General features: G+C 57.5%; 1 protein-coding gene across 3 annotated transcripts in view; it reads right to left on the minus strand.

Annotated features, from left to right (window-relative positions):
- The window catches only part of RAI1 (retinoic acid induced 1), a 116116-nt gene extending 108152 nt beyond the window's left edge, over positions 1-7964 (minus strand). For 2 of the 3 annotated variants that reach the window (XM_032431664.1, XM_032431657.1), the window contains exon 1: positions 7874-7964. The gene's annotated coding sequence lies outside the window, so the exon portion shown is untranslated. Of the gene's footprint in view, positions 1-7798; positions 7852-7873 lie in introns of those variants that run through there. The other variant, XM_032431660.1, reaches the window with a different exon arrangement.
- Positions 7965-13031: the final 5067 nt, after the last annotated feature.

The following is a 13031-nucleotide window of genomic DNA, read 5'->3' on the forward strand; positions in this document are numbered from 1 at the left end:
CTCCCCCCCCCCCCCCCCCCCCCCCCCCCCCCCCCCCCCCCCCAGGCTTGATCATTTTCTGCTGTCTCCCCAGACACACCCTGGTCGTCTGCCTCTTAGCTTTCCCTTGGGCTGTGCCCTGTGCCTGCAAAGACCTCCCCCAAGGTCTACTCCTCCCTGCACTTTACCTTCTTAGCTTGCAGCACAACGACGATTAACCCCACATCTATGCAATCATGTCTTTAACGGCTGCCCATCCACCAGACTGGAAGCTTCCAAAGGACAGGGGCGGCATCTGCTCGGCCGGTATCGATTCTCCAGGGCAGGCGGTCAACCTCCCTTGGCACTGGTGACATTTTGGGCCAGATAATGTGTTGTGGGGGTTATTTCCGTGCACCCCAGCATGTTCATCAGGATCCCGAGCCTCTACCCACTGGACACCAGTACCTCCCCAGTTGAGACAACCAAAAATGTCTCTGGACATGACCCACCTGTCTCCAGAGGGTCAAACTCGCCCCCAGTGGAGAACCACTGCTTTAACCCTGGCACAGTGCCCTCCCAAAGTGAATGAACGCAGGACTCCTCCTCCCTCCCCCCAAGAGAACAGGTGGTTTTTATTTTCTCTCTTTACCTCTTACCATCATCTTGTACAGATTTAATTTGCCCTGTCGGACCGGAAGCTTCCAGAAGACAGGGCCATGTGACCTCAGCTGTCTATCAGTGCTGACTGCCCATAACTATTCGCTGGAAGAATAACTCTCAAAGCCTTGGAGAGCACCAGCCTGAGGCCTAGTTCTGGCTCCCCCTTCGTCTGTGCTCTGGATTACTGTGTGACTTTGCTACGCTAGCTAAACTTCTCTGGGCGTCCATGTCTCTCCAGTCACTGTAACAATTCTTTGTCCCATGGGGCTCGTGGAAGCCCCCCAGAAGAATCTTTCAGGAGGTTTTCAATTTACATTTACATTTTCTGAGAATATTTCTTATTACAAATAGGTGACACTGATTCACCACTTTGCAATGTGCCAAGTACAGCTAAGTGCTTTAGGGGCACCATCTCATTTAAAACTCTTCTTAAAAACAAAACTATGGAGTAGGTACTATTATTTTCGGTTCTTGATCAGGGAGGAAATCGAGGCTCAGAGCGCTGGAGGGAGCTGCTTAAGGACACCCAGATGTGGTCTGGCGGCCTCTGGCGCCTGAGGATGCTTGTCAGCGAACGCTGTTAGCTTCCTTCCATACTTGATCCTGAAATCTTTCTTAGTCTGCAGCCTGCCTTTCCCAGTGAAGAAGGCCCTTGCAGGGCCTCCCTACCCTCAGGCCTTACCCGCTTAGCCCCCCTGACGGAGAAAGAGCTCTGGGTCACCACGGAAGGGTCCAACAAGGCCCGGAGGTGGCAAGCGCTGATTCAAGAAGTTGGCCTGTCTCGGTGGGGCTGGGAGGGGTGCCTGCCACTCCCTTTCCTTCCCTTCCAGGGTGTCATCCCTCCCAGGAAAGCCCTGGCTGGGACACACTTCCCCCAGCACAGAGCCCTTCTGTGAGATTCTTCAGGGCACGAAGCAAAACCAGTAAGGAGGATCCATTCTCTAGCACCTTCTCTGTACCAGGCGCTGTTGTCAGTCTTTTATGAGCATTAACTCATCAACTCACCCAACTATCCTCTGGGTTAGGTGCTATCACTTTCTCCATCTTACAGGTGAGGCAACTGAGCAAAGGAACCAGGAGCTCGTCCAGCTTAGGAAGTGGCCGAGCTGGGATCTGAACCGAGGCAGCTAAGCTCCAGGTACGAGTGCTCAGCCACGATGCCATGGTATCAGAGATGCCACGGCTGTGTTCCCAGCCCCCTGCGGTGCCACAGGGCCTCCATCTGTGATTTGGGAATGAGCGTGTGGTGACCCGGCCACATCCGCTGCCGCCAAAGTCACGAGGTGCCGGAGGCCTTCTCAGGGGTCCACCCCCGGCACTGGGACAGAAGCTCTGGCCAGGAAACTCTCCTTCTCACCTACCCCGCTTGGTTTTGGCCCGTGTGCCGGCCGGGAAGGCTTAGAGGTACAAAGCTGCCATCGATTCCACGTGCTAGGCCCGTTGGCAAGAAGAGGAACGGCCACGTGTGCTGCGTGTGATGCGGACGGGCCGCGGACGGTGCCCATTTGAAAGGTGGGGGTATGGAGCCTCAGAGAGGGCAGTCCGTAGCCGGACTGTACCCAGGCTGGCCTAACCCCAAGTCCAGGAACTCCTTGCTTCGCAGATCCTAAAACACCCCGACCCTGGCACCACATTTACTGTCCCTTCTGATGGGACAGGGAGGTGACAGGCCTTGAGCAGCAGTTGGAGCTAAACCTTTTCCTGATTCTGGACCGGTGCTTCTGCTCCCCCACCGTGTTGCCCTGGGCATAGTCTCCAAGAAGGGGACTCGAGGAAAGGGGGCCCATGCTCTGCTCCAGTCTACAGGTCCTCCCTCAAGACCCCCAGCCTGGGGCCTGTCCCTGTTCTGTCAGCTCTCTCCACTCAGTCCCCTACTTTCTTAGCCCTGAGCTGGTGACTCTCCCAATTTACAGCTGAGACCGAGGCCTAAGGGTAGAGGGGAGATGTCCCCACAACTCCTAATGGGTGGCTCCCAGTGCCCCCCCCTCCGGCCCTGGCCCGCTGCCTCCGTTTCCCCACACAGGACTCGCTCCTGCCCCTCCATGGCACCCCGGGAGCCTGCTCCCGAGCCTGATCACCCGGTAGAGAAAGTGGATGTTCACTGCCCACCTGGCCCTTGGACTTGGAGGGCCCGGAAGGCCAGACCACATGCGGGTTCGTCTCTGGGGCTCAGGGTGAGCATGGGGCTGAGGGCGAAAACCCGAGGGGGTGTCTGCTGAGGGAAGGAAGGAATGTTCGGGGTCAGAGCCCTAGTACTCCTGGATATTTCCTTTCCTGATTCTCAGCATACTATTTAGCAAGAGGAGCATCTCCTTCCCTCCTCCCTCCGTGTTTCTCTCTCCACCCCCCTTCTCTCTTCTCCTGCCTCACCTCCCTTTCCCTCCGTCCCTCCCTCCCTCTGTCCTACCACCACGCAGGGACTGTTCCCTCAGGTTCAAGAACCAGCAGAACAAAATCTCTCCTTTGCCAGCAGAGCCCCAGTCTTTGCCTCCAGCCCCTGGCACTCACCCTCCCTGTCCCCTCCCCTCCCGCCGTGTCACATTCCAATCTCGGATCCCCAGTGACCCACCCAGGCCAGGGCACAGCTCTGCCTCACACGGTCTCCTCAATCCCCGGGGAAACAGGATGAGCCAGTTTCTCCCCAGCCCCCTCGGGGAGCAGCCTGGGGGTGCTGGGCCCCTCTCTGGCCTCACTTGTCTCTCAGAAGTCTGCCAGAACAGAGTCCTCTGAGCAGGGCCCTGAGGATCTGCAAAGATCCCGCGGGCGGGCGGCTGCCGGGGAACTCAGGGGCCCACACAGGGGCCCACAGAAACCGTGTCGGGGCTCTCACCCGGCCCCGCACACCTAGCCCTTCCTGCCAGGAAGCATTTCCAAGCGTCTCCCGAGTTCCAGGCCTCGCCCTTGGCACTGGGGCCAGGAGAGGAGGGAGGTGTGCTCTCGGGCCTAGATGCTCCAGCCTTGTGGGCAGGACAGACACTGACAGAATTACCGATAATGTCATGATAAACGCTATGGCTAGGCCGCGGGTATAGACAAAGGGAGATGACTCAGTCTGCCTCACAGGTCAGAGGAGGAGGACACAGGATGTCTGTTTTGGTCTTGGGAGGCAGGGAGGAAGGTGAAGGGCATCCTAGGAAGCGGCAGGCACACGTGCACATGGCAGAATCCTGGGGAGAAGGCTTCTATGTGACCCGAGGGGAAACAAGGGGCTTGAATGGGGCAGAGCAGGCAGAGGGCACGAGAAGGGGCCCCTGCTGTGGGGGAAGGACCACGGCTGGGCCTGTATTCAGAAGCATGTGCTACGGTTGAGAAAGATCACTCTGGTAGTGATCCCAAAAGATCACTCTGGCCCACGCTGGGAGGGGGCAGGATGGAGGCAGGGAGGCCAGGGAGGCCCCAGTAACAGCCCAGCCTCTTTCGTCATCGTTCTTTCTGAGCTAGTTCCTCCCCTCTTGGCGACGGGACATGCGCCACGTCTGTTCCAGCCTCCAAACACTTGCTGGAGTGTTCCCTCCACCAGGAATGCGCCTCTTGTTCTTACTTACCCGTGCTTGAAGCACCTGCTCCAAGCCCCCTCTTCCACGAAGCCCCTGCCTCCGTAAAGCTCCCAACTCTGGTGGAGACGGAATCCTAAAGCTCAAGTTATCTGTCCCACTGGTCTTGGAAGGGAATTATACACGGTCTCCCTCTGCTCTTCTCCGCGTGGACAAGTCTTCCCAAAGATGCTGCCCTACACTCTTGCCCTTATCATCCCCGTAACAGCTACATGGTGCCTTCACAAGGTGACCTGTTTCCTGCCCGAAACCTGGCTCAAGCTCCCATGACAATGCTGGTTCCCTTGGGTATTATCTGGCTCTCAGTCACCCACTGGGCTGTGACCTTTCTGGAGGCAGGTGCACGAAGCACAGGAGCTCAGAAATGGTGGGTCCTTGGAAAATACCTCTTCCCTTGGGGCCAGTGAGCCCAGGTACCTCTCCCACAGAAACCCTGCCCAGCGTCCATTGCTCCACCCTGTCCCTCCCTGTGGAGTTACACATTCGAAAGTGGGGGGGCCGGCATCCACCTCACAGCCGCAGGTGGCCATTAAAAGCAACAAGATGGGCCGCCTGGGTGGCTCAGTTGGTTGAGCGTCCAAGTCTTGATTTTGGCTCAGGTCATGCTCTCCGGGTCGTGGGATTGGGCTCCACACCCAGTAGGGAATCTGAGGCTTCTCTCTCTCCCTCTCCCTCTCCCCCTTCCCCTGCTTGCACGCTCTCTCTCAAATAAATAAGTAAAAGCAACACCCTGCATGCATGGACTGCCATGGAAATAAACTAGTACTAATAATGGTGACAGTGCCAACCGGCATTTAGCAGGACAAGCACTGTTCTAAGCTTTATGTGTTTACATGGAATAACTCATTAAACCTTCACTAGAGTCCTGTGAGGCCGGTACCCTCATTATCCCTCTGGGCAGACAGCACATGGAGACACAGAGAGGTAAGTAACTCATTCAGTGTGTGGCGGAGCCAGGAGCTTTGCCCTGGAGCACCTCACCCTATGGCCTCCCCAAGACAAATGGAAAGGAGAAAAGAGCCAAAAAAAAAAAAAAAAAAAAAAAAAAGTAAGAGCCTGAGATGTATTCTCATTTGGGGTAAAAGAAAACTAAGTATCAGCATATATGATACACACACACACACACACACATATATATATATATATATGTAAGCAAGTAGCAAAAACGTCTAGGAGGATACATTCAAACTCTTAACTGGGGTTACCTGTGGGGGGGCTGAGGAAGACACTTTTACTCTCTATACTTCTGGGTTATTTGCATTTTTCACAATAAGAATGAATCCATGTGTTACTTGAGTAATTAAAAAAGAGAGAACTTGTCAGGGCCTCAATTAATGTTTGTGGAATGAATAGAAGCCAGATTCATTTTGTAGGACTGTTTTTTCAAACTCTGGGTATGACCCATTAGTGGATTGTGAAATCAATTTAGTGGGTTGCAACCAGTATTTAAAAAAAAAAAAAAAAATCAACTAGGCTAGAACAGAAAGTATCAGCTCAGCAGACAAAGTAGAGGAAAGAGTTACTTCACTAAACTTTTGTTTCAGTTTTATATAGTGGTGGTGAAGAGAATTGTGACCTAAAATGTATTTCTTACTACAGGTCAGAGTTTGAAAACCATAGCTCTAGACTTGGGGGTCTAAAAGGAATGGGGTGGGGGGAGGGCGCCTGCAAGGGCCTCCTGGTCCAGTGGAAGAGAGATGGTGTTTCTGAGTGGGTGAGTTCCCTCCGTTTAGGAAGAAGCCAGAGGGGCTCCTGGCTCTTGGGAAAAGTCCTATTCAGCCCACTCTAGAGTTGGCTTCTGGGGCCTGGGTCATCTCTTGATAACTCTGCTTCCTTCCAAAGCTTTTTGCCTTTGAGAGCCTTCACCAGAGTTCTGGGATGGAGCCTCTCCCAGCCCAGAAGGTCTGTGCTCACTCCTCTGTGTCACCCAAAGCTCCTAGGGATGCTCCTGGGGTCCCATATACCCCCTCCGCTGTCAAAGGGTTGGGGTGAGAAACAAGATTCCTTTCCAGCTTCCATATCCCCAAAGCCACAACCCAGGGAAGCCTCTGGAAACACAGCTGTGTGGTCAGTGGGGAGGGGCCTCCACGGAGTCCGCAGAGAGAGCTGCCCCCACCCTGGCTGAGCCTGACCTAGGCAGGGCAAGGTCTGTATGGAGGATGGGGTGGAGGAAGAGAAGCAGAGCCCCCAGCCTGGGGCTCCCACGGCGCCGGCGCCTCCACTTCGGAGCTTGCCTAACCCACCCCCGCCTCCCCTCCCAGGGCAGCAGACAACTAAAAAAAGATAAAATAAAAAGAAGTAATTCCCCTGCTCTGACGTCAGCGCGAGGTTTTAACAGCCCGGCAGCGGCCTGAAACCGGATTGCAACCAGATGTAATGCCCTTGAATCCTCCACACACCGCTGCGTTGGAAGAGAAATGAAGCGGGGGGGGGGGTGGGGGGGGCGGCACTTTGGGTGGGAGGGAGCCGTGCGGGTCCCGCGTGGGTCCTTGAATCAGAGCCTGCTGAAAGCATGGGAAAGGCGCTGCGGGAGGGAGTGCTGCGAGCGGGGAAGCTCAGGGCCCGGGTCCGCCATTCAGGCGCGCTGCCTCCCCTCCCCCAGCCCCCCAATAGCGCATTGTTACACTCGGTTTTGTCCATTCGGAGCCGAAACCCCAGCGCTCCCCCCAACCCCCCCGCCCCACCGCCGCCCGATCGCGGGCTCCCAAGAGGGCCCGGCTCGGGTCCGCACTCCGGCCCTCGGCGTGGATTTGAGGAGGACTAAGAGCCCCAAGAAGGAAAACGGGCTCGCTGGGAAGACGGGCGTCCTAGGAAGCTGGGGACGCAGCGGCCTCGGGCCTGACTGATGTTTCGCTTCCCCTCCGCCCCTCCTCCGAGGCCCCCCGGCGCGACCGAGGCTCCAAATGTCACCCCCCGCGTCCTGACACCCCCTCGCCCCCGCCGCGCTCGGCGACGCCGCCCGGCGCCCGGCCCCCGCGCCCTCCTCCCGGGGCCCCTGCCTCCAAGGCGCGGGGGCCAGGGAGCTGGCCGGCTCGCCGCGGTCCGGGGACTCGGGGCTCGCGTGTCCGGTGCCCCCGACCGTGACGTCACCCCCGAAGGGCCCGTGCGCCCGGGGCCTGGCCGCGTCGGAGCTCCCCGGGCCTCCCGGGCCGCTTCCTGCCGGGTCGCGGGGCCTGCGCACAGGCCCGGGCGCCGGCCGCTGCCCGCGTGGGGGGCACCGCGGAGAGCCCCGCGCGCCCCATCTCCCCACGCCGGGCCCTCACCGCCCCTGGCGCCCTGCCTCCCGCGCCGTGCCGCACGCCAGGCCCCGAGTCCCACTCGCACAAGTCGGCTCCCCGCCCCCCACCCCGGGCGCACTCACAAAGCTCCCCTCCCGCCCCGGCGCCGGGCGAGTGCCCCCCGCGTCCCCACGCCCCGCGCGGCAGAACTCCGGGCCACCGCGCACGCACAGCCCCGGGGCCACACGGACCCTCGCCGCTCGCGTCCCCCACGCCGCTCGCGCCCCCCAGACGGCCATCCGGTGACCTCGCGCACCCCCACACCACACAAAGCCGTGACCTCGCGGACCCCCACATCCCCGGCCCGCGGCGCGCTCGGCCCCCGAGCCCGCCTCCATTCCTCACCTTGCCTCGGATCCCGACGCCTCGCGCCGCCCCTGCCCCGGCAGCGCCCCCCGCGCCCCAGCGCTCGGTGCTCACCTCGGCGCCCGCGCTCACTCGGGGGCCCTGGGTCTGGCGCTGCGACTTCGCGGCCCGCAGGCCCGGGCGGCCATGGGGGTCAGGGCGCGGCGGCCCGGCCGGCCCGCGGCCAGGCAGGAAGGAGGGTGGGCCGCGGCGCCCCCTCCTCGCGCCGGCGCTCCGGCGGCGGGCAGGGCGGTCTGCTCGGCTCGCCTCTCGCCCTCGCCGCCGCCTCGCTCTCCGACTCGACTCTCGGAGCCCAGCCGCGGCGGGGGCGGCGCCCGGGGGCGCGGGGAGCGGGCCCTGGCCGCGCACCCGGCCGGGCCTGCCTGATGTCCGCGGGTGCCGCGGGGAAATGCGATCCCCTCCGCACAGGAAGAGCGAACGGGCGGGCGGGCGGGCGGGCGACGCGCGGGGGGAGAAGGAGAGCGAGAGCGGGAGGAAAAAAGTTCCCGGGCGGCCTGGCTGCGCTCGCTCGAGGCCCCGGGCGCCAGGTGGGCCGTGCGCGCCCCGACAGCACCCCCTGGCGGCCCGCGCGCCCCACTGCGCGTCCCCCCCGCCCGCCCGCCCGCGGGCCCGGCGGTGGAGGGGTGGGGCGGGGAGGGCGCCTTGCGTGCGATCCAGGTGGAGCCCTCCCGGACTCGCACGCCCCGCCCGGGGCCGGGGGACGCGGTGGGACCGGGGGACTGGGTGGGGGCTGGAACCTCGGGCGGAGGATTTGGACTGGCATCCTGCCCTCAGATGCTTCCAGTCTCTGGCCTGGTTCCTAGGCCATGCTCCCACCTTCACTCCACCATCGGCCGTCACTATGACCTCGTCTTTACGGTTTGGGAAAACATTTTTTTCGACTTCTAAACTCAATAGGCTGGACAGAAATTTCTCCACGTACTGGGTTCCCGGCACCTTGCTGGACGCTAGGGAATGAACAGAGACAAATGGTCTCTGCTGTCATGCTGACATCCTGTTGGGCACAGACAGACAGCAAACAAATGCTTACATACATAAAGAAGATAATTTCAGGGAGTCAGGAGTTCTAGGAAGCAAATTAGCAGGTGAAGTGACGGGTAGGGGCTATTTAGCTGGAAGTGAGAGAAGGAGGCCTATCTGAGCAGAGAACTGAATAGCAGGAAGGAAACCTGCGGTGTGTAGAGCCCGGGGAAGAGCATTCCCGGCAGAGGGAAGAGAAGTGCAACGTGGAGAGGCCCTGAGACAGGGGAGAGCTTGGTGGATAAAGAGCCAAGTGACCAGCCGACCAGTCGTAGGCGCACTGAAGGCAGAACTGTAAGGGAAGACCTCTGTCTTCAAGGCTACAGAGGGCCTGGTGAGGAATTTGGATGCAAAGTTCTGGAGCTATGGGAAGGAAGCCATTGGCAGAGTTTACAAAAAGGAATATTGAATAAATGAGTGAGTGAATAAGCCTATGAACTTATAGGTTCCCTAAGCAATTGCTGCTCCAAGGCTTTGACTCACGAGGGCTCAGGCAGAAACCCACAGCCACCTGCTCTGGGAGCCTGCCCGCCCCCAGCCCCCCACCCTCTGGGGTCTGTTGGTCCTATGGAGGGGAGAGTGAAGCCTCAGAGCTCCCAGGTGACCTGGGACTAGCGAGGTCTCCTATCAAACCTCAGCTTCGTCATTGGTAAAAGAGGGACTGCGGTAGGTAAGGTGCCTGTCCTGTGTCCTAGACACTGTCCCTCTTTCTATGGGTTGTCTCCCTTGATCCTGGCAGCTCCTCTGTGAGGCAGGCTCACAGAGGAAACTGAGGCACAGGGTGGTGAGGTCACCTGTCCAGGTTCTCAAGCTAAAGTGACAGAACCCAGACCTGCAGCCGGGGCCCTTCACTGAGCTCAGCCACCTGTCTCCCACGGAGAACGGCGAATGGTGGGAGCAAGGCAGAGGCTGGGTCACAAGGTGAGCTGCGCTGTTTTAAGCTAGTTCTAAGCACATGTTCTTGGGTGGATGGCGGTGGGGAGACAGACCTGCTTTCTAAGTCTGGCTCATTTGTGCCAGCTTTGAGCAAACCTCTTAACTTGCTGGGTCTCCGTTTCCTCATCTGTAAAATGGGGATAACAGCAGTACCGACTTCCTGGGGTTGTTGAGAGGATTGAGTTAAGTCAGGTGTGTGAAGCGTTTAGCCCTGAGCCCAGCATGCAGGGGACGCTGTTACTGTTTTAGGTCAAGTACTAGCTGAGTGGGAATGGCCCCTTTCATCCAGCCAGCGACTTCCTAGCCCCCACCGTGTCCAGTCTCCTGCCCTCGCGCCGCCTTAACCTGCTTCTGGGAGAGCCGAGGGGAAGGCCTGACACCAGGAACCCCAGTGGTCTGCTAGAAGAGCAGGCCTCCCCGGGAAGAAGGAGACTGTGAGGGGGTCCAGCTACCAACCACCGCCATTGTTGAGCACCTACAATAACAATAACAAATGTAAGTGCGGCAAATGACCACAACTTCAGTGGCTTAAAACAACACATGTTTATTCTGTACAGTTCCAGAGGTCAGAAAAGGCTGAAATCAGTTCCTCGGGGCTCCAGGCAAGGTGCTGGCAGGGCCAGCTCCTTCTGGAGACTCTGGGGAAGAATCTGTTCCCTGCCTTTTCTAGCTTCTGGAGGCCACCTGCATTTCATGGCTTGTGACAGCTTGGTGACCTCTAGAAGCTAGAAAAGGCAAGAAGACAATAGATTCTGTTGTCCCACCTCCTACCTCCTCCCTTGACCTTCTTTGCCTCCTCTTATAGGGACCTATGTTATGACATTAGGGACACCTGGATAATCCGGGATAATCTCCCATCTCCAGACCCTTAATTTAATCACACCTGCAAGGACACCTCCCCCCCCCCCCCCCCGCCTTTTTTTCTTGCCATGCACAAGAACAGTCAGTTTCCAGGGATTAAGACCTGGATTTCTTTGTGAACCATTATTCAGCCTCACATTCCATAGCTTCTCTGAATGCTCCCTCATTATAACACATTTTATGGATAAGAAAATCGAGGCTCAGAAGAGATGAAGTCACTTGTCCGAGGTCGTACAGCTGGTGAGTTTATTCACCTATTCCATGTGTATTTACTGAGTGCCCACTGTGGTTCCGACATCAGGTAAGAGTCTGGGTTGCAATGTAAAAGTTTCCTGGGAAAAGCGTGCTGTGGAACATAGGCCTGGTCCTGTCGAGGAATTCAGGGAAGGCTTCCTGGAGGAGGTGATCTGTGAGCTGGGATCTGAAGAGTGATTTGCTCCGGGGCTGCTTTCGTCAGGGGAGGGCCTGGGGCTTCTCAGAAGAGAACCGGGAACTGATCAGGGGTCACTGTCAGCAAAGCCCAAGAGATTTCTGTTGAGAACTTGCTTGTCATTCTTAGTAGGATGCAGGTAAGAGGGCCAGGAGGGAGGCGGCCCACTGTGCCACAGACCCGAGTAAAGACAGTGTTGGTACAAAAGTCTCAAACTTGCTGCTTGAACGTGGAATCCAGGGTGCTGGGTTTGTGTTGACTGGAGGGCAGAGCAAAGTGTTTGAAAATTTGGAGTTAAATACCTTTAAGGAATCTAAGTTCTTGCTGAATTGAAATACCTTTAAGGAATGTAAATTATACCTATTGTTCTATACCCACATTTAAATCACCCAGCTGACTCCCCAAAGCATTCGAGTTTGAGATATCCTCCCTCTCCTGAGGGCTTTTGAGACCCAGTTCTGCATCTGTGTGACCTTGACCTTGAGCTCCCCCTGGTTTTCTCATCGGTTGAAAGGAGACAAAGACCTCTATTAGGAGAGAGAGACCCTTGTGGGCTGGAGGACAGGGGAAGGGGAAGGATCTATCTCAAGATAGGATTGAGTTTCCTGAGAGAGTAGGCTTATCATCTGCTCACTCAATAGAATACGAAGGGAGCATTTCACTAAGTCTCCACCTGGTTGGGTAGGCATCCCCGTTCCAATAACCCCCTGGTTCACCAGGAAACCGAGGCCACGGAGGTGACGTACCTAGAGCGGGAAAGTGCAGGTGTGTCCACGTGCCCAGCCGGAGCTCCCCCCCCCCTCTGCCAGCCTGCCTCCTCCGGGACCAAAGCTCCTGGGGGCTCCGGGCTGTTCTTCTGCAGCGCCTTGCGGAGTGTGAGACGTGCAGCAGGCCTCCCATCAGTGAGGATTCAGCCACCATGTACTGAGCCCTGTGCATTTTGGTCCGTGGGGTAGAGACTCACTATCTGCATTTTGCAGAGGAGAAAATAGAGGCTCAGAGAGGGGAGGAAATGTTCCCGGAGTTGGTCGGTTCAGTGTTTATAGCTGGTATTCAGGCTGGCTGCTTAATCAGTAACCGGAGGGGCAAGATGGAGAAGCAGAGGGGAAGGCCCATCCCAGCTCCATCATATCCACAGGGGCAGTGCAGCGATGCCCACCTCAAGGGCTTATCGTGAGAAGTTTAAAAAGCTGGGTGCTGTGAGCTCCGCATGGCCACCGAGGCTCTCTTTCCCCTCCCAGCCTCTGTGAAGTGGGCCCATCATGCTGCACCACCTTTATCTGAAGGCAAAAGGGAACAGAGCCATTTATTTGCAAAGGTCTTGCCAGTGCTCAGAGCTCTTGAGAAGGAAGGCAGGCCAGGAAGAGAGGTGGGCCTGTCCATTTCAGAGAGGAAGGGGTCAATGATGGGGGCCGCATAGCAGTGAGAGACCCCTGGGGTTCTCGCAAGGCCTCTGACCTCCAACAGAAAGACCAGAAGGAGGAAGTACTGGCCATGCTTAGCCCCAGGTGAGTCTGGGCACTGTAGGGTCAGGGGGAATCTGTCCAGTCCCAGGATGTCCCTTAAAGGGTCCCAGAGCCAATTAGGCATCACTCGGACCCTCCATTCACTTGCTCACTCACTCACTCACTCACTCATTAATTAACTAATTCAATACACATTAGTTGAGCAAAAGCCCTGTTCTAGATTCCATCTCCAGGATAAGGCAATGCAACCCCCTCTACCCCCACCCCAACACCCATGGCTGCTGAGCAACACGGACATTGGACCTATTCTGGAGGCCTTGTTATCTCAAGAAAAAGGCCATTTTGACCACATATTCCCTTATATTGGGAACGCACGCTTCTTAGTAATTGGAGAAAAAACCTTTTCATTTGAATTTTATTTTGAAAGAAATGAAATTAGGGACGCCCGGCTGGCTCAGTCGGAAGAGAGGTCGACTCTTGATCTCAGGGTCGTGAGTTC

The sequence above is a fragment of the Phoca vitulina genome, unplaced genomic scaffold (genome assembly GCF_004348235.1).
Source record: "Phoca vitulina isolate PV1807 unplaced genomic scaffold, GSC_HSeal_1.0 scaffold47, whole genome shotgun sequence".
Classification (NCBI taxonomy): domain Eukaryota; kingdom Metazoa; phylum Chordata; class Mammalia; order Carnivora; family Phocidae; genus Phoca; species Phoca vitulina.